General features: G+C 42.6%; 1 protein-coding gene across 1 annotated transcript in view; it reads right to left on the bottom strand.

Moving 5' to 3' along the window:
• Positions 1-26,969, bottom strand: part of LOC128745543 (uncharacterized) — a 195,056-nt gene that overhangs the window by 48,937 nt on the left and 119,150 nt on the right. The gene's annotated exons all lie outside the window — the stretch shown is intronic.

The following is a 26,969-nucleotide window of genomic DNA, read 5'->3' as shown; positions in this document are numbered from 1 at the left end:
AACCGGTTGGTTTCGTGGTTTGGCGTCTTCTCTAAGGGTAATTTCATGCTCAATCAAATTGGTACGACCCAGCTTGCCTGGACTAGTAAATTCCATTTGCTTTATCACCGATATCAGCTCCGCTCGTTGATATTCCGTTAACTCATGCTCTGTCTCTATACTCTCTGGCACTGGTTCTTGCGAGGTATCCATTGTGGGAACGTCTAAGGTTTCGTCAGGTTCTCTGTTTTCTATTTTTGGACATTCGGCTGTCGGTTCAATGCTGAAACAGAGTAAGGCATTTATGTCTGCTTTTGTCGTTTCTATTTTCTCCGGTCCGTTTCCTATGTCAATCATAGGGGTAATTCCAAATTTCTCCCAGAAATCTGTACCCAGAATCAAAGGCCTGGACAATTCTGGAACAATAATAGTGGGTACCACTTTCGTTTTATTTTTATACGTGAATGGCAGGTTGAGATACCCTAAACACTTGTATTCCGTTCCATCAGCCGTGCTGACGCGGACAGCAGCTGGAAGGATCTCCAGTCCATACTGGTGTGCAAGGTCGGTCGAATTGACCACGCTAACACCTGCTCCAGAGTCGAGTAATGCATCTATCTCTGTGTCAAATACTTTTATGCGGATGTGTGGGCACTTGCTGACGCTAATTCGTATTTGATGAATCCGTAGTAACGGATCGAATTCGATTTCTGTTTTCTTCGCTTCGGGAATTAGTTTGCATTCTGGGACGGTTGCATTCCCGTTTCTCCATCCCACTAATAGTTTCCCTGCTGGTTGTGTGTCGGTGGGCGGTTAGCTGTTGAGCAATGTTCACATGATCGAATCGTTCTTCCCAGATTCCCACACCCATAGCAAAAGATTACTCTCGGTCTAGGGCAATTACTCCAACTGTGCCCCTCTTGTTGGCAATTCCAACAGACCCACGTTCGTTTCGCTTGCACATTGTCGTCCTCACGTTCCGGAGGGTTGTTCACTTTGCCGGTTGTTCTTGGCTGTGTTTGCGGGCTTGTCTGGCTCATTTGTTTTCTCCGCAATTCTGTAGGCTGCTGCATTTTAATCGCGTTTATGTCTGGTATATCATCATACTCGACATCACTTTCTTCTACCTCTACATTATTTACCGACCGTCTTGGTTGAGTTTCCCAGTTCTGCTGCAGATTCGGGTCTGCTGCGTCGATACGGTAGTTCAGTTTCATTAGCTGTTGCAGATCCTTCACTTCCACAATCGATATCTTCGATCGGTAATGCAGTCTCATGTTATCCCATATTACTTCAAACTTCCTGTTTTTGGATAACGGTTTTGAGAGCATTCTATTTAGTTTTTCTATCTCAGTCACAAATGCGATGAAAGATTCTCCGCGTTGCTGTTTTCTATCCTGAATCTTTTGTCGGATACCTTGGTCCTGGTTTGGATTTCCAAACCGATATTTAATTAATTTTTCGAATTCCTTCCACGTGTCAAAATCGTCTACGAAGGTGAAAAACCAGTCCGATGCTTGTCCATCCAGTAGTAGGTGTACATCTCTTAAAAGCTGTCGTTCGGAAACACCTTCTCTTTGCGCTATTTTATTCACTTTGTAGAGGAAGTTTTCTACGCTTGTTGATTTTGAGTCTCCCGTGAACCTCAATTTCCATTTTTCAACTCGGTATTGTTGATCGCGTCTTTCTGTTTCGTGTCCTCGCCGATACTGGTGGCGTGTATGGTGTCCATCCCTAGTACGTCGATCGCATTCACGACTAGAACTGGAAGATCTGTGGTTGTATCGTCTGTGCTCGTCTGAATCACTCTCGCTGTTTCCACGTCTACCTACATTGCCTGACCTATTTCGGCGCCTTCGGCTGTATCGTTCATTATGCCTGCTCTCTCTCTCCTCTTCACTAGACGACGGGCTGTCCCGTTGTGCGATTCCCCCGAACATCGTATCTTTCCGCTTTTTTACCACTTGCGGTCCATTATCACCCACCATCAACATTAGGCTAGTCAACATTCTTTCCACATGGTTCACCTTCAGCTCCAGTTCCGTACTCTCCTTCGTTTGCGGAGTACTCGTCAGTATCTCAGGGCGCTTTGGAATTGCTCCTGTATCTTTCCGAATGTTATCGGTATTTTTTCGCTCATCGTCATGCGTCTGTCTTCCTTGCCCGCTACCACCTGTTGCTAACTCCGAATTATTTAGCACGTCGTTGATGCGCTCTTTGACCAATGTGGATGGCATACTAATTTTGTGATCCTTCATACAGTCTTCGATACGACGCACTAACTCTCTCCTCATCTTCTTCTGATCTTCCGTTTCCGCTTTACAACGTTTCGTACGGTACCAATAGTGTAATAACCGTGATTCAAACCTTGGTTCGACGCCTATTCGGGCCAATGACCTGGCTAAATCGGCCACCCATCCTGATATATGAGGAAATTCCTCTGAAATATTGTACGGTGAACGATAATTTTTACCCTCTTTCAAATCTGTTTTAAACAAAGTTCTCAACAGCCTTTGTTTGCCAGCAAGGTCAAGTTCGTTAACTGATCCATTCAAATATCCGCGTATAAAAAGTTCATAGTCTACTTCTTCTGAGTTTAGATGTTCAGCATAGGGAAACCTATCCATTTTTTCCATCCACTTGAAAATCTCGTTATTTAATAGAATGATTTAATGTACGAATACTCAAAATTGTAATTATGTAAATAGTATGAAAGCAAAAATATAATAAACTAAATCTAAGAATAATAATGTATAGCATGTACAACTCAAATTGTAGTTTTCAATCTTTATATTGAAAAGAAATCATAATAGTATAACCTAGTTATTCTAAAGAAAAGGAAAAACTAAAACAATATTTTCCCACAGAGAGAAATATACCAAATATAAAGTACAATCTACTCAAAATAAGGCCAAATCTCGTTGGGCGCCAATTGTAACCCGGGGCAGTTGGAACCGGAACGTCATGCAAAAGTGAGCGGATGGCTTAAGCGCCACTCCCGAAAGAGACCATCCACCTTGTTGGGTTTGCCCAGCTAAATGAGACCACTCCTACGGGCGGGTTCAGTTTGTTTCTGACTTTCGGTTCGAAGACGGTTCAACTGTACCGGAAACTACCTCAGCAATCCACCAAAGACTCTAAAAAAAAACTCGGCGGCGTCAGCCGACCGTTACTCAAAAAAAACTATCAGGGGGGCTAAGTAAACTTACTTGCCAATTATCATCACAGGGCCTGTTCTCTGTCCACTTACTCATCGAACGCTTTAGAGACCAACAGTGCAGGCTGAAAACTCTGAGTCAGCCCAACCCAAAATATCACAATCGGAAAAGATACTCTTAAAACGGTAACCGAAGGGCAAAATCGTTTAACGAAATAATAACTCAAAAATAGCTTCCTAATAGATTTTTAATTGTAATCTGTTTGTACGTACATAATTTATTCATTGCAGAAAAAGGAAAAAAATTCATACAGTAACGGTTTTCACGGGTCTCGAACCCAGGCCTATCGACTAACCCTAGCGAAATTATGCAATTCACATTAGACTGGTGCCTTAGCTCTCGCGGCTATCCGCTTATCTGTGCTAAGCGTTTGTTTAGGGCCTATCTGCAGTTACAGCTCGTTTCGGGGGGGATTTGAGTGCGTGAGGCAACGGTTACTCAGCGATAGCATCGCTGACCTAGGATTTTGGTCTCAAAAAAAAACGTTTATCACAGGGGGTGGTGGTCTCGAACACTCATCACTCAATTTATGAGTTTTAGCAGGGAATTTTCCGAGACATTCAGTGCACTGAACCGGCCGCTCTTAGCGACGCCGGGCGAATATATGCGGAGGGGGAAATTTTGTTCATGCGCATGACAAAAGAATTAAATCGTACTCACTACCATGGTTTTACGTGATACCTCCTGTGAATGCTGCGATCCGCGTGGTATGCTCGGTGTCCCGCGAAGGCGGGAACGTGCTGACCCGAGCGCGGCTTCCAGGTAACGCGCGTGGTTTTTGGCGAACGGCGTTCTTCTGGTCGTGGTTGACGGATGACCAGGAAACTCTGACACTAGACGTGGTATAACGGCGTGGCTTACAGCTGAACGGGAACGGTCGATGGAGCTCGGATCGATGGCGTCTGTAGCACTTTCTACCTGCACAAAAGATACGGCCAACATCGTAATGTCGGAATTAACCTCACGCACTTGCACTCTTCCTATTTAACGCTGAACTATACCTTTTACAGGAATTCGGATTACCCGATATTCCGGCTTGAAAAAATCTGCACTAAACTGCTGCCACCAGACGAATTAACGAGCTAATCTATCTAAAAGAAAAACTATATTGAGAATCACTAACTAAACTATTTTACCCTTACATGTGATACCTTTGGATCACTACGCGGCGCGAAACAAGAAAACTTTAAACACTGCCGAACTCTTCCACGGTCTAGAACAAAGTGGCAGAGTAACAGTTTGCTGTCCCTCAGATCAGCGAGGCATCGTAAAATACATCTTAACCGGAACTACGTAATCATTTACGAAAGTCTGTTTTTCCGAAGTTATTTGTTAACGACGGAGACACCGCGAAGCAATTTAAGGTATTGGTTTCTTGCATCCGAAGTTTCGGATCCAACCGAACCGTTTCTCTTGAAGCCAGAAACGAACCCGAGTCCTCCTTCTTTCTTTGGGCAAATTGCCGAACAAGGGTTAACTCATCTTGGGGAGGTGCGTACTCGTCGCCACCACCCGCTCCCACATAAGTTTCCAACCTATCCCGAGTTCCAGTGGGCAAACAACTCAGTGGCAACTCAAAGTACTCACATCTACTAAACGTACCACAAGTTGGTACTCTTTCTCACTTCCACTCAACTAGCATAATTCGGAGCAGACCGTCGAAACGAGGGGCTGCTCAATCTAACTTTTATTTAACTAGGTGTAATGCTACACCTATCAACCGGGCACAGCGTACTGGTCCATCAGAACCTATTACGATGTGCATTAAAGTTTTGAGCGGGAAAACTTTGTTTTAGGTTTATGGAACCTTCGGGAGAGTTTCTTAAAAACAAAAGTTCTATCGTCTAGTGGAATTCAAATTTTGATTAATCCCCCTAAAACCAATTTTAAACCAATTTATTTATTTATTTCGTCAAACTTTGTCAATAAAAATGCAATAAAAAATTTATTTTTCTTCAGTTTCAATATAACACATTGATGTGTTCTTCGAAATTTTAAAGCATGTTATTACAAAAAAAATTTATGAAGACGGTAACTCTTCAGCAAAGGTAGAAAAATCCTATTTCTCATATATGAAAAATCGTTAAAATGAGTTTTGCTATTTTAGCTGTTTTTGTAGCTGTTGTATGACTTTTTCCTGTTCTACAAAGTTGTACAAATAGTAAAAATACACAACAATGCTGAATATAGTATACCTCTATCTTCGCTTGTTTAGCAACTGTAGAACTTTTAATATAAAAATACTCTAATTTTGACCTTAAATTACTCGCAAAAAAGGCATCATTTTATTCAAAAACTCTCCCCAGGGAATCAGAATAGTTTCATGCAGACTGAAAACTTTCTGGAATGATGTTCAAAAGCACAAAAGTTAAACAAAATTTATAGGCTGACCAAATCGGAATAAAAAGCTGATAAAATCAGGGCTAGACCAGATCGGATGTAGACAAAATCGGGAGCTGACAAAATCGGAACATTACTGTATTAAAAAACTGTTCAAAAGGTGATACAGGAGGCGTCAAAAATGCTAGAGTAAGTGCAAATAAAGATGTCAAAAAAGTGCTAAAAAATGCTAGTGAAAGTTGCAAAGAAACACTTGCACAAAATAGCAAAGAAAATGTCATACGAAATGTCAGAGAAAGTATGCTAGAAAATTTCAAACAAAGTGTCAATAGAAGTGCCCAAGAAATTGTTAAAAAATATCTGGAAATTAAATAAAAAGAAAACTTATCCAATTAGATTTTACTATGCATATTTTATTCTTGACAGATACGTATTTCGCCAACGACTTGCAGGCTTCCTCAGTGTCTGTTTTCGAACACTGAGGAAGCCTGCAAGTCGTAAGCGAAATACGTATCTGTCGAGAATAAAATATACATAGTAGAATTAAATTCGATAAGTTTTCTTTTTATTTAATTTCCAGGTTTCGTATTCTACTAAGACGCTCCAAAAAGTTCAGTTAAAAATATGTCAGAAAGATGCATTGCTCGAAAAAATTGACTGCCCTTCATAAAGGCGAATATAAAACGCACTGAACGCACACGGTTTAACCCTGGTAGTATTCTTCTATCTGCCAGCCACTGGAAATGACTACTGAACTGCTAACAGTTTTTATCTTTCTCAGTTTTCTACCCTTCAAAACAATTCATTCATGAAGTGCAGTGCCGAATGATTGATTTTAGATCTCAAAGTTTAGTTTCTTAAGCGGTCTGCTTTTTAAAATCAACCTAAATCTGGCCGAAGGAAATCAATCAAAACTTCTGAGCAATGCTAGCGTCTATTGTAACTTCATTTGCTGTTGTCGGTAGTTCAAAATAAATGAATGATTCACATTCAATTTTATTCACTATTGTCGAGAATGAATGAATGCAGAGAATAATGTTTGTTTTGTTTGTCGTCAAATGGTTTTGTTTTGGGAAAATTCGGAAGGAGAGAGCAATGCAAAATTGAACAAAATAGACTTAAGTTAGTTATTTGGAAGTTTTTCTTTTCTTAATTGCGTCAAATAATTTTAAGTCTACATTCATTTTCGACTGGAAAATAGGCAAAAAAATTGCTGGTAAATTAACTTGTTAGAAACAAATTGTCAACGTAAACAAAATGGCGTTTGTTCCATCGGAAGTACATTTTAATTGTTCTGTAAACATGACTGAGGTGGATTTTTAAAACAACTATAACTTTTGAGAATACAAACAGATACAGACAATTGACACTTGCTTATACAGGTTTTTGTTGTACTTTTAAGTAGGAGCAGTGATGTTAAAAACTCATCAAAAATCAAAAGCAACTGTGAATCATGTCAGCTTGACGCTATGCATAAAAAAATCACGCGTGAGTTTTTCTGTTTTCATAGCAAGAAGCACAAAACTCACACGTACTTCTTCCCGCTTGATCAAATTCTGCTTTGCTTCAACTGCTATCCGGAGCTATGCACATATACATACAAATTCCTTGTTGAACAGCATAAGCATTCTCTCGTGCGATACGTAGCTGTGAGTGAGCATGAGGGATTGAATCTCTAAATAAATCGTAAACTTAAACTAAAACGCACATTTAAATTACATGTTTATCTAATTCTTATTAGGCTTGTTACTTTCTAGTTAAGAAAATGTCGATTCGCGCGAAGGAAAAACTAGAGTGACTATATATAGAGTGGCGACAATGTCAAAATTGGAATGATAATTATCTGTCAGTGTAATTCCAATCAAGCAGACGACCAATCCAACGCGTATGCAGGAAAGAGAAAGAAAATAAGCTTTGCTTGAGCATTGCATACTTTTGGGATGACATGTCGCCACTCTGTATATAGTCACTCTAGGAAAAACGTAAATTTCGCCAATATGTTTGCCATCTTAATTCATGAATGTGTGCTAGCTTTTTTCGCAGCTGATCTCTGGCGGTTAATTCTCTTTCGCTCTCTAGTTCGTTGTATGAAATGCCAGCTGTGGAAGAAGTAAGCAAAATGCTCACAGCTGAATTTGGTTCACCTCGCATAGCAACAGAAACATCGCGTATAATAGCGAGAGAAATTCATACAGTCAACCAAAAAAGTATTCGGACAGCAGCGCATAAAATTTTCTTTTAGAAATTTTGCACAGTATTTTTGCAAAGAATGGTAACACATATTTTTTAAAACAATGTTTAACTAAAGCATATTTATATGCACAACAAAAATTCGGGGAAAAGCTTTCCGTTTTGAAGATAGGCTACATATAGTTTGAATTCCTCAAAAATGCAGCCAAAAAAGTATTCGGACAGTTAACTATTAGTTGAAACAAATGTCCTTTCTCGCTCAACTGCTACCTTGTAGGACCATTTACATTCTTGATGACCTGTTTTAATCTGTTTGGGATAAAATTAACAATTTTTCAAATATCCCTCTGTGAATTGCTGACCATTTTTTTTACAAGAGCTCGGTTTAAGTCATTGTGATAAGAAATCGAATGATTTCTCATTTAGAAATGAGATTATCTAAAAAGATGTTCAAAAGGGTTCAAATCTAGACTGAATGCTGATGTTTCGATAGCTCTAGGACAATTATATGGTGCCTACCGCTTACAATTATCGACAGTATGTTTAGATTCAACATCCCGGTACAATATGTATGTACCACACAATTAAAATTTTGCTTTAATTTCACCTAAAATTATTCAGATAGTTGAGTTTACATTTAGTTCTATCCAAAAATATATATCTTTGGTGCCTCGGAGCTTTCCAACCACCCCAACAAGGTATGACATCAACAACCCTTATGCAAGAATAACTAAAAGAGAAGGGTTACAAGCGAAAAATCACTCGTCAGCAAGTAAACGAGCAATGCGGTTAGTGTCATACCTTGTTGGGATGCTTGGAAAGCTCCGAGGTAGCAAAGATATATATTTTTGGATAGAACTAAGTGTAAACTCAATTATCTGAACAATTTTAGGTGAAATTAAAGCAAAATTGTAATTGTGCGGTACATACATATTGTACCGGGATGTTGAAACTAAACATACTGTCGATAATTGTAAGCGGTAGGTACCATACAATTGTCCTAGAGCTATCGAAACATCAGCATTCAGTCTAGATTTGAATCCTTTTGAACATCTTTTTAGATAATTTTATTTCTAAATGAGAAATCATTCGATTTTTTATCACAATGACTTAAACCGAGCTCTTGTAAAAAAATGGTCAGCAATTCACAGAGGGATATTTGAAAAATTGTTAATTTTATCCCAAACAGATTAAAACAGGTCATCAAGATTGTAAATGGTCCTACGAGGTAGTAGATGAGCGAGAAAGGACATTTGTTTCAACTAATAGTTAACTGTCCGAATACTTTTTTGGCTGCATTTTTGAGGAATTCAAACTATATGTACCCTATCTTCAAAACGGAAAGCTTTTCCCCGAATTTTTGTTGTGCATCTAAATATGCTTTAGTTAAACATTGTTTTAAAAAATATGTGTTACCATTCTTTGCAAAAATACTGTGCAAAATTACTAAAAGAAAATTGTATGCGCTGCTGTCCGAATACTTTTTTGGTTGACTGTATGTGAGTTTTTCGTTTGTGATAAAGGTTGAAATTTCATGTGTTTGAAATCTCATTGAGTTTTTTGCTGCTATGAACTTTTCAACACTGAGTAGGAGTTGTTTGATCTGCCACCATTTGACACCTTGGGAAATATTTAAACTCAGAAAAGTACTATTTTTCACCAAAAAAGCTCAAAATCTTCGAAACTTCAGAAAATAACGTATACTAATGTTCTACAAACACGTTGCTTTTGAGAGATATACAGTTTTCTAGAACACTATGAACACGTAAAAGTTGAACAGAATAAGTCAGGGTTAAAAAACTGTTTTAAAGGGTTTGTCCACGAATAACGCTTCATAAATCATTTCCATGAAGAGATACAAGTATGGTGTTTTCGACAAAGTTGTTTGTATTGATATTTACTACAACTTTGCCAAACCTGTATCTCGAATATACGAGAAAATAAATTTCGTATCTCACTTTTAAGGAAATTAATCGCTCAAAGATTTCTCTCACAAAAAGGGGATTGTTACACCAAGAAATATTTCTAAAAACATTATATGCGAAAAACTTCACGTTTTTGCGCAATATCACACGATCACGTATTTTGCTATTTGGATCATTGTGCGAGGGAGGGAATCTAAGCACAAACGAGCGTGAGGTGGTCGACCGTTGGAAGCAGCCCTTCAATGAACTCCTCAATTGCGAAGTTGCAGAAGGAGACGGAACGGAAGGTAACCTAGGAGTGCTCATGGAAGATAGTAACGTCCCAGCACCTGATGTCCATGAAGTCAACCGAGAAATCGAGTTACTGAAAACCAAAAACGCCATTGGTAAGGACCGTCTACCGGCAGGGCTTGGTAAACATGACCGGGAAAGGCAGATAACGACTTCACACTGGGTAATTTCCAAGATTTTGGAGGAGGAGAAGCTACCGGAAGAATGGACGGAAGGAGTGGTTTGTCGCATTTACAAAACAGGCGATCGGCTGGACCGCTGCAACTATCGCGGCATAACGCTGATAAACGCCGCCTATAAGGTACTCTCCCAGATCCTTTTACGCCGACTGTCACCAATAACAAGGTTTCTTAGGATATTAACAGACAGGCTTCATGGAGGCTCGCGCCACTACAGACCAAATTTTCACCATCCGACAGATCTTGCAGAAATGTCGGGTGTACAACATGCCACGCATCACATCTTTATAGATTTCGAAGCAGCATACGATACAGTCGATTGAGGCAGGCAGATGATGAACGAACACGGTTTCCCGAATAGATTTACGCAACTGATCAGAGCTACATTGGATTGAGTGATGTGTTTCGTGCGCATCTCGGGGACACTCTCGAGTCTCTTCGGGACGCTGCGAGGGTTGATACAAAGTGACGGCTTATCCTGTTGTTCGGCATCGCTGTAAAGATTACATTGGGATCATAGTCAGCATGCCGGTTCTGGAAGAGATCCGGCGAGAAATTCGTCAGCTGAAGAATAATAGAGCCGCCGGAAAGGGCCGACTCCCGCAGAGCTCTATAAAAATGGCCAAGAACCGCGAGCAACGACACTTCATTGGATAATTTCTAGAATTTGGGAGGAGGAGAAACTGCCGGAGGAGTGGATGGAAGGTGTAGTCTGTCCCATCTACAAAAACGGCGACAGACTAGATTGCTCTAATTACCGCGGCATCGTGTTGGTCAACGCCGCCTACTAGGTGCTCTCCCAGATTTTGTTGCGTCGTCTATCCCCAATAGCAAAAGAATTCGTAGCGCAGGATCAGACGGGCTTCGTGGGGGCCCGTGCTACTGCGGATCAAATTTTGACTTTTCGATAAATCCTCCAGAAATGTCGAGAGTACAGCGTGCCCAAGCAACATATTTTCGTGGATTTGAGGGCAGCATACGATACAGTTGAACGAGAACAGCTATGGCAGATAATGCACGAGTACGGTTTTCCGGACAAACTGACGCGGCTGATCAAAGCTACTCTGGAGCGAGTGATGCGCTACGTGCGCGTTTCGGGGACACTCTCGAGTCTTTTCGAATCGCGCAGAGGCTTGCGGCAAGGGGATGGACTGTCCTGTATGTTATTCAATAGGCCGTATGAATAAAACAGTTTACTTTGCTTTTCCCGTTTAAATCGTATGGGAGCATTTGCTCTAACTCTTTTATTCATACGGCCTAATATCGCTTTTGAAGATGTGATCCGGCGAGCGGGCATCGAAACGAGAGGTACGATCTTCAGCAAGTGTAGCCAACTCCTAGCCTTCGCAGACGACCACGACATCATTACTAAAAATCTTGGGACGGTGGAGGCAATCTAGGCCAAACTAACGGGTGACAACTAAAATTTTGGATTTTTTTTCTCAAGCTGTCAAAAAAAACAGGGATACATGAAAAAGATCCGATTTACAGAAATTAAAGATACATTACCCATTGTTGAAAATAAATTAGTGTATATTTAAAAACGGTCCGTAATCGGCTGCTCGGCGAAGCATCCGTTTGATGTCCCAACAGGAGCGCTGTACGGCCATCACGTCAACTTTACGAATGCATTTGTAGTTGATTCTACCAATCAACTGTTTGCAATTCGTGACTCTCCAGTTACACCAAGGAACTCAAAATTCCTAAGAAATCTTCGATTGGGCGCACTGATACAGATTTTTCGGCTCGTGGTTTTTGGGTAATAATGGGATCGAATGGGTATTCGGGAACCATTGTGTTTTTTTGGCGTAATGCGATGTTACTCTATCAGGCCAAAACACTTATTGTCCATCTGCATGATGTTTTTGTAGAAACGGAATCAAAATTTTCTTCAAACATTCGTTTGGCACAACTTAATTGATAGCCAAACCAGAGGGCTTGCTTTTGAAGAAACGAGAAAGAAACCGAAGTCCGTCTGCGTCCATAATTTTGGCTGGTCTTGTACTACCTTGCTTGCGAATAGTTGCTGGGTATCTTAGGATATGGTAAATAGTCAAAGCCGCAACATATTCGCTTTTTAAAAGTTGTACCTTACACTTTTTGCCGAGATTTCTGTGGCAATTCGTAGAAGTGTACAGCGCGCTCCCGTAATGCTTCTTGTTTCGACGTCATTTTAAGCAAAACAAGGCAAGCATAAACAAAACAAAAAATATTGACAAAAAGAGGAGAGAGAGAGCTAACACATGCATACTCTCATTTCTCTCTGAGCTCATTTATTGTTGAGTATAGGGGCCTCAAAAAAATTCCAAAATTTTAGTTGTCACCCGTTAGAAACGGAGGCTAGGAGGATAGGGCTTCAAATAAATGCGTCGAAAACCAAATATATGGTAGGAAGAGGCTCCAGGGAAAGCAACGTTTGCTTCCCACGGAAATACGGCGATGAACTGGAAGTGGTTGATGAGTTCGTATATTTGGGATCTCTGGTCACCGTTGACAATAATACGAATAAGGAGATCCAACGACACATTCAAGCTGGAAATCGAGCCTACTGTGCCCTTCGCAAGACGCTTCGATTACGTATTCTCGTATCTACAGCTGGCGCGAGCGCCTTACGAGCAGTCTCGTATTCAGGACTGGATTTGATGTGAGCCCGAAAAAGAATTTAGTGTAACAAACATGACAATATTCGCCCGTTCTGCTTTACACTCAAACAAATTATACCAGATTGTATTTAAGACAAGCATCAGTAACGTAGTAGCATCTCATCGAGTGACATAGCGTTAGAGGTATATTTAGGCATTTTAGTCATACATTCCGGTTATCTCCGTTATAGTGAATCTAGATTATTACACCAAAAACGTGTTTTTCGTCGAAATTATAGAATGTAAGGTTGGGTACCTTCGATTCGCACTTTAAAGTGCTGCCACGATATTTTGCCTCGAAAACTTACCGGATATTATTGAATTTTGCAAATATTTTTGCAGCCGTTTGACATGGAATTTACCTTTTCAATACTCAACTTTAGATCTAACCAAACTTGTAGCACAGACAAAAAGAGAAACGCAAGCAGAATGTGTAGGGCGATGGTTTTGAAGGATTTTGACGTAGGACTACGTCTCACGGCAAGTTTTGAGATAGGGTGTCTTTCCAAAAAATCGAAAAATGCGAACGTCACGAAACATGATAGGTTTTCAGCGCTAATAGCTTAGCGGTTTTCTGATCGATTTTCAATATTCTTACACCAATTGATCGGAAAATCTTCTAAGAATTGACCCAAATGAAGAAAAGTATGGATTCTTGATGTTGAACTATTGAAAAATTGAAAACAACGAACCTATGTTTTAGCAGAATTCTTGCTTCGTGATTGGTTGCTGGAAATGACGTCATCAAAGTAGAAACGCGTTTTCACGCTTCGGCTTATAATTCAGTCAATTTTCTATAGATTTCCAAGATATTTACACCAATTGATCGGAAAATCGATTTGGAAAATATTGCAAATACAGAAAACTATTGATTTTCAATGCGCGTCGCTGAAAAATTGAATTATTTTCATATTTTTGCCTTCCCTCGTCAGTGCTTCCCTAGCACGGATGACAGAAATATATACGATATAAGCTATGGGTTATCTCTACGGTTATCTCTACGGTTAAATCTACGCGTTATCTCTCGAAACTGCGCTGCCGGAAGAGGGAGAGCTGGATGAAGCCCCTCTTGAAGACTGTTGGAATGCCGTGAAAACAGCCATTAACAGCGTAGCGGAGAACGTCCTAGGCAGTGTGGCACCGAATCGACGTAACGAATGGTTTGACGAGGAATGCCAGCAGATATTGGATGAGAAGAACGCAGCGCGGGTACAAATGCTGCGTAGAGCCACCCGTCAGAATGTGGAGCGATACAAACAGAAGCGGAGGCAGCAAACCCGACTCTTCAAGGAAAAGAAGCGCCACCAAGAGGAGAAGGAGTGCGAAGAACTCGAACAGCTGTACCGCTTTCACGACACACGGAAGTTCTATCAGAAACTCAACGGATCTCGCAAAGGCTTCGTGCCGCGGGCCGAAATGTGCAGAGATAAAGATGGAGGTATTTTGACTGATGACCGTGCGGTGATCGAAAGGTGGAAGCAGCACTACGATGAACAGCTGAATGGCGTGCAGGCGGAAGACCATGATAGCGGAGGAAGTGACCACATTGGTGCAGCAAGCGACGAAGATGTGCCACCCCCATCGATAAGGGAAGTTAAAGAAGCCATCCAGCGGCTGAAGAACAACAAAGCAGCGGGAAAGGATGGCATTGGAGCGGAACTTATTAAAATGGGCCCGGACAAGTTGGCCGGCTGTCTGCATCAATTGATTGTCAAGATTTGGGATACGGAACGACTACCGGAGGAGTGGAAAGACGGGGTTATCTGCCCTATCTACAAGAAAGGTGATAAGCTGGATTGTGAGAACTACCGAGCCATCACTATCCTGAATGCCGCCTACAAAGTGCTGTCCCAAGTCCTCTTTCATCGACTATCGCCAATAGCCAATAGATTTGTGGGAAGTTACCAGGCCGGTTTCATGGAGGGTCGGTCTACAACAGACCAAATCTTCACCCTGCGGCAGATCCTCCAGAAGTGCCGCGAATTCCGAGTCCCCACGCACCACCTGTTCATCGATTTCAAAGCCGCATATGATAGCGTAAACCGACAAGAGCTATGGAAAATTTTGGACGAAAACGGCTTTCCGGGTAAGCTTACTAGACTTATCATGGCTACGATGGATGGGATCCAGTGCTGTGTGAGAATCTCGGGTGGATTGTCGGACCCATTCGAATCTCGCAGGGGACTTCGACAAGGAGATGGTCTTTCCTGCCTGCTATTCAACATTGCGCTTGAAGGTGTTATAAGGCGAGCGGCGATCGAAATGCGGGGCACGATTTTCAATAAATCCAGTCAATTTATCTGCTTTGCTGACGACGTGGATGCTGTCGGCAGAACATTTGAGGCGGTGGAAGATCAGTACACCAGACTGAAACGCGAAGCAGAGAAGATTGGATTGCAGATAAATACGTCTAAAACGAAGTATATGCTGGCGGGCGGGACCGAGCGCGACAGGGCCCGCTTGGGCAGCACCGTGGTAATCGACGGGGATGAGTTCGAGGTAGTCGACGAGTTCGTGTACCTTGGCTCGCTGGCAACAGAGGACAACAATACCAGCCGTGAGATTAAAAGACGTATTATCAGCGGAAGTCGGGCCTACTACGGACTCCACAAACACTTGCGGTCGAACAATCTGAGCCCCCGTACAAAGTGCACATTGTACAAAACGCTAATTAGACCGGTTGTCCTCTACGGGCACGAAACGTGGACATTGCTAGAAGAGGACCTACGAGCACTCGGAGTTTTCGAACGGCGGGTGCTAAGAACCATCTTTGGCGGAGTGCAAGAGAACGGTGTATGGAGGCGAAGAATGAACCACGAGCTCGCGCGTCTCTACGGCGAACCAAGTATTCAGAAAGCTGGACGGATACGTTGGGCAGGACATGTTGCTAGAATGCCGGACAACTATCCTGCAAAAATGGTTTTCGCATCAAATCCGGTAGGAACAAGACGAAGAGGGGCACAGCGAGCGAGGTGGCAAGACCAGGTGGAGCGAGATCTGGCGAGCACTGGGTGCCCGCGGAACTGGAGTTCAGTTGCCATGGACCGAAACAGATGGAGAAATTATACTGCGCAGGCCTTGTCATAAGACGTTAGGCCAATTAAGTAAGTAAGTAAGTAAGTAAGCTATGGGTTAAGCTTCCTTATGATTGTATTTAATTTGCGCCCTATAGAATCCGATCGAAATTTCTTGAGCAGATGCTGAGCGTGTGTTGGAGCTGGAGCACTCCTTTCCCTGCCGTGAAGGAATATCTGGCTGCTGAAGTTCCGGAATTGGCGGGAAATATGCTGCTCGGGACAACGAAACGATCAGCATTATCGTCACTTGCAGCTGGCCATCCGCAACAACGAAGAGTTGAACAAATTGCTATCCCGTGTCACCACTGCTCAGAGAAGTGTCTTTCCGAACATCCGAGCTGTTTTGTTGCTGCCCAAGAAGATGGTTCTTTTCCATCAATTTCCTTCATATCACGTCGACTTCAATTTCCAACATATCACGTCGACAAAATGTTCTTTTAAGGACAAAACATAATGTTCATGAAGATTTGAGGAATTTTCGCTCACTGATTTTAATTCTATTTAATTTAGTCTGATTCTTATTGTTCGCTTGTCATCAAATAATTTTAACCGATCACCTCTCGCGTTTCTGTTCGCTTGTTGCTGCTGATTGAGTTGGCCATCTCGGAAGGTAAGAAGCAGCCAACAAATATACCAGCTCAATGTATTCGGTCAAGCGTCAAAATGCATGATACCATGGGCTTAATAAAATGAAAGTTTTAGTAACATCTTTTGCATTTTCATATAAGAATTTGTTCGTTCTTCAAAGAACGGTTTTCGGTAATTGATGAAACCTAGGAAACTTGGAACTTGGGGCTTTTCACTCGGTTTTTTTAGCAACACAAATTTATCCTTCACCAATGCTACAGTAATAATACGTAGCGTAATTTTTCTTTGGCAGCAAAAGGCGAACGGCTCACTAGTAACTTTGCTCTTTTGGTCAGACTGAAATTGAAATACTCTATTTTATTTAACGTAGAAGATAGAATGAAGGACCATGAAAAATAGGTGTGGCCGATTCGTGTCGCTTGCTCTGGTACATAACACGTGGTAAGCCGGCGAACAGCTGAGCTACTGCTAACATCGTTTGCCAGGGTAAACGAAAGTCACGCTCCACTCGTGCACGTTTGCAGTTCCCGGTCGGTCGTGTTCGTCAGCTACTGAGCGTGTGTTGGAGCTGGAGTACTCATTTCGCTGCCATGATGCAATAACTGGCTGCTGAAGTTCTGGAATTGGCAGGAAATATGCTGCTCGCGTCAACAAAACGACCAAAAGCATCCCACGTCACTTGCAGCTCGCCACTTGCAGTGGTATTTCATCGTGATTCAGGACCATACACGAACAGCTTCGTTGATCGCATAGCTGCTGAGGCTTTCCGGCTGGTCCGTTGCAACAAGCCCTGTCTGGTTAGCTGTTATCGGTACTTCAATTTACCGAAAAGAGAATTACGTTAAGTGCGCTAGTGCAAGTTTATTGCAAGCTGGAGTTATGATAATCAAACAATCGGTCCTTTTAAGGGCTACACAACGATTGAAGAGTTTATTATATTTTGTTGCCCAGTTAATACCATAATAACACAGGAAACGAGGGAAAAGTTGAATTTTTCGCCATTGCGGACGACCAACAAATGACGGAAATGTGCGACTTACCTCGGCGAGTGTTAGTCCACAAGTGAGGATCGTAGAAGCAGCTCTGCCCGGTCGCGCTTATGAGTGGTGGTGATGGTGGTAGGTCGGGCGAAGCGTTACTAGAGTAACGCGTTATGCTCAACATTAAGCTCTGTTCACACCACATGCCACACATAAAATAAGTTTTCTGGTCACGGACGACATTTTCTGCGACTTCCAAAACGTCTGCAGGTTGTAAATGCTTTATCAGTGTTCTTTTGTAAGCCGCAGAAAAGTTGCGTAAAATTTTCAACTTTTTGAAAACTCGCGCGTACCGTCTACCGATTTCTAGAGGAAAAGCACTATTCAACGTAGAAACAGATCATAAAAATTTATTTATTGTTTGGTTTCGTTTTAATAAAATAGATTCAATCAACTCATGGATAGAACTCCAAAATCGGCTGAGGATTGAATGTATACAGTGTTGCTACTTTGATAAACGTTGCGTATGTAGCTTGTATACATGGAGAATCCTAGTATTACATACTTGGATACATCCTACTATCGCTACAAAGAGACTTGCGTGGTCCTACGTTACCTATGCGGTCGTATCTTGTGCACAACCCTGCGTTTTCTGCGTCATATCAGTTCGTCAGCACTTGTAGTCAATGCATTCTTGCACAAATTTCCGGGTTGCTGATTTAGTTATTGAGTGCCAGTGTAGCTAAAGCTGGAAATCTAGCCCACAACCAACTTCGCCGCGGAAAAGAATGTTTTTGTGAGTAACCCACTCTAACGTTAGCCGCGGATGAATGTGTTTTGCTCTTTTTCTTTTTGTGTTGGACGTGTAGAAAACCGAACAGGATGTTTGTCACTTCTCTACCCTTTTAGTTTCATCACCAATTATTAACATCAATTATGTTATGTTATAGAAAAATACTACTGCATTCAGAAAAGGAAAAGCTATCGCACAAGGTAGTAAAATCTACGTTTTCTGAATGCAGATCTCAACAGTGTACTGTGCCCGGCAGGTAGCAAACAAATTAGTCACCGAAAGACTTGTTATTCAAATCACGAGCTAATTAGCATACTCTCAGCTCATACTATTGCCAATCAAAAGCATCCCGAAAACCTGAAACAGCGAAATACACTCATCATCACCGTCGCCAGCACCAGGCTGTCACCCAAAGTGCCAAGATAAACAGAGCCACTTGCTCAGCTACTAATTGGTCATTTAATTCTGGACATAATTAACATTTTTCATCATCGTACTTCGTTTTAGCGCTCCCCGATGAAATATTATCTCCGGAAGAAAAAGTACCTACTTCATTAAAAATCTGATAATTGAAACAAAGATAACGACGAGTTCGCTCGGCTCCGGGGGTAGAGATGATAGTAAAGTATCATATTATCATCAACCCACGCTGACGTTGGTTGGAGGAAAACTTCTTCCCATTAGAAACCTGCCGGTCTACGGAACGGGCAGTTTTTTACACTCAATTATGTGGACGGTCATTTAAAGGTGGATTATGGCTGCTGTTCGAATTATCAACAGAAATTTCTCACTTTTACCAGACGATTTCAACAACGATAAAGGCACAATTTGTCATTTTATTAATCGAATCTCGAATGGTTGTGCTGGTTTTTGCATCCGGTTTTCGAATTGCTGTGGACTTTTTTTATACACGTGTTTTTCTTCCTGTTGCTTCCTTGGTTTCCGTACCATCCAACCACTTGCGAACCGAAGGAACCGGAAAAACTGCTGTTTGTAAACGATTTTTCACTTGAGTGCATTTTTCGCCTCGTCCGTCATTGCCAGTGCGCTCGGGCTGTGCAGGAAAAAGGAACGCGCCTCAACGAACGCCGACCGCACGGCAATGGAAAGCAAACTGCACCGTCAGCTGACGATGCCGGGTAGGGTAGGAGGTCCTCGTTTCGGTCCGGATGGTGTGTTTTGACTTATGACCTATAACGTGACCGTGGAAAGGGTGACTTTATAGATAAAACTGTAGTACAAACCTGACTCCCGGCGGATAGTTGTAAGGTTTGACAAAATATTGTTACACGTCTTCTGTCGAAGCGTGACTGTTGGCTGAACAATCGACGAAATACGGCGATCCTTTGCTTAATGGACCGAAAAACTCTTCATTACTCTGGTATTGGGGACGTGTCGATTCCGAGGATGGTTGGTGATGCTGGCATTTGGTTGGTGAAAAAACGGAACCCTTGTGGATGAATAAGTATCGCTTGCGGGTGAAACGCTCCACTTGAGGAATGAAGATGATGCGGTAACCGCCAGGATAAGTGAGAACGAACGGGAGGAAAATAGTTACGCTGTTTTCTTTATTGTGCTATTAACACAAATAAATAACAGTCTTTCAGTGATACTAAAATTATTGTTATTAGATATTTTTATTGCTGTATTGAACAGCATCACTAAATCAATCAAACGCATGTTCTAAGATGTTGTGGTAATACTGCGAAATTAAAATAATCCAAATCCTGGAAAACTTTACACCGCTCTGGATTCCAAATACAATGTAACAACGGCTTGTTAAAATAATTACAAAAGTTTCATTCACCACGGCACCGTTTCCGTCCCAATATGCCCTCGAACTACCAGCTTAAAAGTAGTCAGCCTGCCAATAATATTATTTTTCGCCCATCGCACGAACCGGCTCGCACCGAACCGCAACGAAGGCAAGCAAGCAAGCCGGCCAGCCGGCCAGCAGCGGACGGACAGCAGCAGCCAACTACGCCTCGATATTTCCTAATCGTACTCTCGGCACCCACAGCATCCGAAACCTCACGAATTTCCTATTCAGAACTTTGCTCCCGTTTCGATATTGAACTTTTCAAATAATTTCCGGTCATTAAATATCAATTTAGTTCTGCAACTGCAGACACACATACACACACACACAGCTGGCAGAGCCTGCTGTTGCTCATCCTGGCCTGGGATTCGCCACTCGAGCCCACACAGGAGGAACTAGGTACCTACATCACATGTGTGGACGTTCGAACGCTTCGGCTGGCCCGATAGCTAACGGCCTTGCTTCACGCTTGAAGTGGCCTGCATCGGCCCGCTGGTCGGCCTCTGACGGCCGAGTCAACCCAATCCGAGAAAATGTATGCATTGCGAACTTTTACACCGCAGCAGCCGTCGAAATTGCAACCGGTCCAACTATCGGGCATCCGCACCGGATGCTGTCCCGGGTTACCGACGATGATGGGGCAATACGGCGACGAACAAACTGACGAGCGACGAACAGGAAGTTTTCTATTTCAAATTTTAATTATATGTAAACTTGGTTAAGTGGATGAGCAAACTGCACCAAACAAACGATGCTAGGAGCAGAAGGACTCTGCTAATTAGGCCTTTTTGTACGTTCAACCTTTGTTGGTTTGACTGAGCGAAAGCGGAACTCTCGAAATGAAGCAACCTTTGAAAGGCGGCATCCATATAATGTGCAAGTGTTGCATATTGTTAGCAGGTGTTGCATCAGTAACACAAAAACTTTATGACTTTTGTTTGAATCTATGTTGAAAATGTCGTTTCTAATCCTTTGTAGACGCTATTCTTGACAAAAAGAAATAGAGACAATAAATTTACTGTTAAATATTCAATTTTCTTTGCAACACCCTCCCAGTTGGTTTCGAGGTACGATGCTGGTCTATCAAGCCAGTCGTCATATGTTCGAATCTCGGCTGGGAGAGGCTTTTAGACCTAATAAACATTTTATTTGAAGAGCAGTTCAACCATTATAGTTTGAAGAGTATTCAACCATTATACAACTAGTAAACAAGCGCTTGATAAGCTGTTATTCAACAAAAATGTTTGTTGGGGAGTCAATAGAATCGTACCAATAGCACCGCAATCGTCCTGTACTCTAACAGTTTACTGCGAAGTCTGTCGTATGAAAACAGAAGGTCAAGTTTCGATAACGAAATGTAGCACATAGGCTTTGCTTTGCGTTATTTTGCAACATCAACTTTCATGAACAAAATTTTATTTGCGTTTTGTTGCAAAGTTTGATCAGAAAGGTTGCATTCCAGATGTGACCGCCTGCAGTTCAACAAATTCTTTGGTATGTCATGTCAGTTTCAATCACTGTTAATGAGCTAGCTACTAATGACACTGCAAGAACATAGACCGGTAATATGTACACTACTTTGACTTCCCACAGGCCAACCTTTCGAAATGTCCGTAACAGGTTGATGATCACGGCTACAACCTAGCTAGCACCAACTCGTATATCAATGTACAAAAATTATCGTAAATATCTCTTCACAAATTCGAAATCGTAACTAACGCTTGATAAACTGCACCCAAGTTGATTTTCTATCGTATATAATGATAATAACTGATATACATACGATTTTTATCACAGAATTGTATAACAACACGCAGCGAGTCGCGCTTAATCGGATATTATCGTATATAAATACCGTCATCTGGGGCGAGATTGTGCCAAAAAGGCATATATTTTTGTTCTTTAGCTCAGTATACACACAATTTAGGAACTAAGTTGATTTCAAACCTGTCAATATATACTAAATTGTTCAATTAACAACTACCGTAGAGATGGTTCAGTAACAATGAAACCTAATTTTACTAGAAGTGCATGAACTTTGGCACAATCTCACCCCTTCTGCGGGGTGACATTGTGCCAAAAACATACTTACTTACTTAATCAGCTCCAGGCCGTAGTTTCCTCTGCTGTACGAAGAAGTCGTCTCCATTCCACTCGGTCCATGGCCGCAATTCGCCAGTCACGTAGTCTACGTAGGGTCCGCAGGTCGCCTTTCACTTGATCGATCCATCTTGCTCGCTGCGCACCCCGCCGTCTCATTCCAGTCGGATCGTTATTGAGAACTTTTTTAACCGGGCTGTCGTCCGACATCTTCACGACGTGCCCAGCCCATCGCAGGCGACCGATTTTTGCGGTGTGGGCGATGGGTGGTTCCCTAAGCAGCTGATGCAATCCATGGTTCATTCGCCTCCTCCACGTTCCGTCTTCCATCTGCACTCCGCCGTAGATGGTGCGCCTTCCGTTCGAAAACACTAAGGGCGCGTTGGTCCTCCACGAGCATAGTCCATGTCTCATGGCCGTAAAGGACTACCGGTCTAATCAGCGTCTTGTAGATTGTTAACTTCGTGCGGTGGCGAATTTTGTTCGATCGCAGCGTCCTACGGAGTCCAAAGTAGGCACGATTTCCTGCCATAATGCGTCTTTGTATTTCTCTGCTGGTGTCGTTGTCTGCGGTAACCAGTGAGCCCAGATACACGAACTCTTCTACCACCTCGATTTCATCACCGTCTAAATGAATCCGGGGAGGGAGGTCAGCATTCACTTCTTTAGAACCTCTTCCTTTCATGTATTTTGTTTTCGATACATTAATGACAAGTCCAATCCGTTTGGCTTCAGTTTTCAGTCCGATGTACGTTTCCGCCATCCTCTCAAAGGTACGTGTAATGATGTCAACGTCGTCAGCGAAACCAAGAAGCTGGACGGACTTCGTGAATATCGTGCCACTCGTGTCTATACCCGCTCTTCTTATCTCACCCTCCAAAGCGATGTTAAACAGCAAACATGAAAGCCCATCACCTTGCCGTAACCCTCTTCGAGATCCAAAGGGACTCGAGACTGCCCCTGATACTCGAACAACACACATTACTCGATCCATCGTCGCCTTGACCAATCGCGTTAGTTTATCCGGAAATCCGTAGTAGTGCATAATCTGCCATAGCTCATCTCGATCGATCGTGTCGTACGCCGATTTGAAGTCGATGAATAAATGATGCGTGGGCACATTGTATTCGCGACATTTCTACAACACTTGCCGAAGCGCGAAAATCTGGTCCGTGGTGGCACGGGCACCCATGAATCCCGCTTGATATTGCCCCACAAACTCCTTTGCAAATGGTGATAGTCGACGACATAAAAGTTGGGAGAGTACCTTGTAGACGGCGTTCAACAGTGTGGTTGCGCGGTAATTGCGACAATCCAACTTGTCGCCCTTTTTGTAGATCGGACACACGATGCCTTCCGTCCACTCCTCCGGTAGTAGCTCATCCTTCCAAATCTTGACAATGACCCAGTGCAGCGCTCTAGCCAGTGCGTCACCACCGTATTTCAGCAGCTCGCCGGGTAGCTGATCAGCCCCTGCCGCTTTATTGTGCTTCAACCGACCGATCTCTTCAGCTACCTCCTGGAGGTCAGGGGCTGGTATTCTGTCGTCTTCTGCACGTGCTCCAAGATCTATTGCCATATCGTCACCTCCATGTTTAGCTACATCGCTGTTAAGGTGCTCGTCATAATACTGCTTCCACCTCTCGATCACCTCACGTTCGTTCGTGAGAAGATTACCGTCAGAGTCTCGACACATATCGGCCTGCGGCACAAAGCGCGAACGGTTTAACTTCTCGTAGAACCTCCGTTTATCGTTAGCACGGTACAGTTCTTCCATCGCCTCGCGATCTAGATCTTCCTGTTGGCGCTTTTTCCTCTGGAAGACCGAGTTTTGCCTGCTCCGTGCTTGTTTATATCGATCCACATTCGCCTTCGTACGGTGTTGCAGCATTCTCGCACGTGCTGCATTCTTCTCCTGTACTAATTGCTCGCATTCGCCGTCGAACCAATCGTTTCTTCGGTTCGGATTCATTGTACCTAGTGCCGCTAGAGCAGTGCTACCGATGGCGGTCTTAATGCCTTTCCAACCATCTTCAAGAGTTGCTGCGCCAAGTTGCTCTTCCGTTGGTAGCGCTGCTTCCAGCTGCCGCGCGTATTCCTGGGCAACTCCGGTGACTCGTAGCTGCTCGATGTTGGGTCGCGGCGTACGACTTCGACGCGTGTTATGCACCGTCGAGAGTTTTGAACGCATGCAGACTGCAACTAGGAAATGATCCGAATCTATATTCGCACTGCGATAGGTGCGAACGTTTATAACATCAGAGAAGAATTCACCGTCGATTAGAATATGGTCAATTTGGTTTTCTATTCCTTGGTCTGGTGATCTCCAAGTGGCCTTGTGGATCTTTGCGGGGGAAGAAGGTACTTCGGACTACCATACCACGGGAAGCTGCAAAATTTACGCATCGTTGGCCGTTGTCGTTCGTTGCGGCATGCAAGCTGTTTGGCCCAATTACCGGTCTATATATAGCTTCCCGTCCTACCTGCGCGTTCATGTCACCGATGACGATTTTCACGTCCCGTCGCGGACAGCCATCATACACCTGCTCCAGCTGCGAGTAGAACGCCTCCTTCTCGTCATCGGGTCTCCCTTCGTGTGGGCAATGCACATTGATGATACTGTCATTGAAGAAACGGCCCTTAATCCTCAACTTGCACATCCTTGCGTTGATCGGTTGCCAACCAATCACACGCTGGCGCATCTTTCCCAGCACTATAAAGCCGGTTCCCAGCTCGTTGGTGGTGCCACAGCTCTGGTAGAAAGTAGCCGCTCGATGCCCGCTTTTCCATACCTTCTGTCCTGTCCAGCAAAGTTCCTGCCGTGCTTCGACTTCGAAGTTTCGGGGATGTAGTTCATCATATATTATCCTATCGCAACTCGGGAAGCCGAGCGATTTGCAATTCCATGTCCCGAGTTTTCAATCGTAGTCCTTATTTCGTAGCGTAGGTCGACGCCGATTGTTCCGATCCCTATTTTCTTCTTCGTTGTTGGTAACTTTTTGTTTTCCAGGGCGGTTTGTTGGGCCTGCCCCTAACCCCCTGTCTCGCCGGAGGACTATCGTGCACAGCACTGTTTAGAGTCCCTCCTGGTATAAGGACGAGTATAATAATCAGCCGCCCCTAACATGGAGAACAGACGCTGTTTGAGCCGCACCTCCTTGGTGAACAGACGCTCGTGTTTGACGAAGCATTTCCTCTACCGCCATGCTATGGTTACCGCACCAGTATTTGCATTGCACCTCCTCACTTCGCTATTGTCAGATTGACAACATTGCCCAGGCTACGCCGCAAGTGGTATCATATGACTCGTGGAGGCGTGAGGCGGGAGCTTGTGAGGATCAGAGCTGTGTTTGACACTTCTTCTAGGTTGTCAACTCACCATTTGAAGCCCAAGCCAAAAACATAAAGTTAGGCTAAAAACCTTAACAGTGAACAATACACATAAATATCAGTATAAAGTAGTTCATATGGGGCCGTCCATGAACTAAGTGCACTATTAAGGGCAGGGGATCGGCCAAAAACAAGGCATCATACAAAAAGTATGAATGAAAATAACCCGGAGAGGTCTGAAATAACTAAAAATGAGTTCGTAGTCAATGGACAGCCTTTATATAGTCAGTAACGTTTCTAGGGTTAACAAGGGGGAGATATATGAAGGGGTGTATCCTAAGGGGGCATACCTATTTGATCATTTAACAAAAGTAACCATTACTTCGTTCGAGAACCCGCGGCCGCAGAACATGTAGCCTATCCCACCCTCCTCTCCCGTCTTTAAAACTGGCAGTTTATACACGGTATAATATATTCGTCTTATATTAGAGTGTTTATTCAAAGCATCTGAAATTTCAAGAGAAAAAGTAAAAATTAGTTTAAATTATTTAGCAGACCTATGATGCTTTTTACTCCAAAATAAATGATGCAATCTAATCTGTCAAAATAATATAGTAAATAATGTGAGTGTACTGGTGTGTACTGACGTATTTTTGTTGGCTATGTAAAATCCACAAATTGGATCGATCATTATGGCTTGGCGCAATCTCACCCCCGTGAAGCTCGAAAAGTCCAAAGTTTCGAAAAATATTATTTTCGTAATCAAAACTTATCCAACACATAATCGCCTTTCAATACATTGTAAATGATTAGTTTATATATCTTCAAAATAGCAAGTTTATGTGATTTCTTGTTTAGGTTGGTTTATGCGGGACATTTTTTACAAGCGTTATTTCCGAGTATTTTTGATCGCGAACTTTAAAACCCTATTTAGGCTAAATAGTTTGCTAATATTATTTGTGTTCCATTCTAAGTTATGAATAAATATGTTATGTTCATCATCATTTTGAATTAAGGTCACCAGTTTCTATAGATATAAAAAATTTTCACAAATAAACAGTTTTAGTTTTTGGCACAATCTCACCCCCGTGGCACAATCTCACCCCGGATGGCGGTACTTATATAGATGAAACGCTTAGAACTATTCCTAATCACGTATATCGCCTCCAGAATAGTAGAGATATGCTAATTTTGAGCATTAAATACGATTTATTAGCATAAATATCTGTACGTAATGCTGATTTTTATTTTTTATATACATACACTCAAGTACTTTTTTTACACGGTTTGTTTTTTCGAATATTGAGAACGGGGCTATTTAGGTACCATTCATTTATTTCTCAATACGTTTGGGAGAGGCCCGACATTCGTCACGTATTTTGTAAATGGTCCCTAAATTGCACCGTTCTTGAGTAATCGAAAAAAACAAACCGTGTAAAAAAAGACTCGAGTGTATGAAAATGCTAGCTGAGAATAACTCTGTCCACGTTTTGTATGAATATGGACAAGGATATCATT

This window comes from Sabethes cyaneus, chromosome 1, assembly GCF_943734655.1.
Source record: "Sabethes cyaneus chromosome 1, idSabCyanKW18_F2, whole genome shotgun sequence".
In the NCBI taxonomy this organism is placed as follows: Eukaryota; Metazoa; Arthropoda; class Insecta; order Diptera; family Culicidae; genus Sabethes; species Sabethes cyaneus.
The sequence above is the reverse complement of the archived record's forward strand: the minus strand, read 5'-3'. Positions and strand labels throughout refer to the sequence as shown.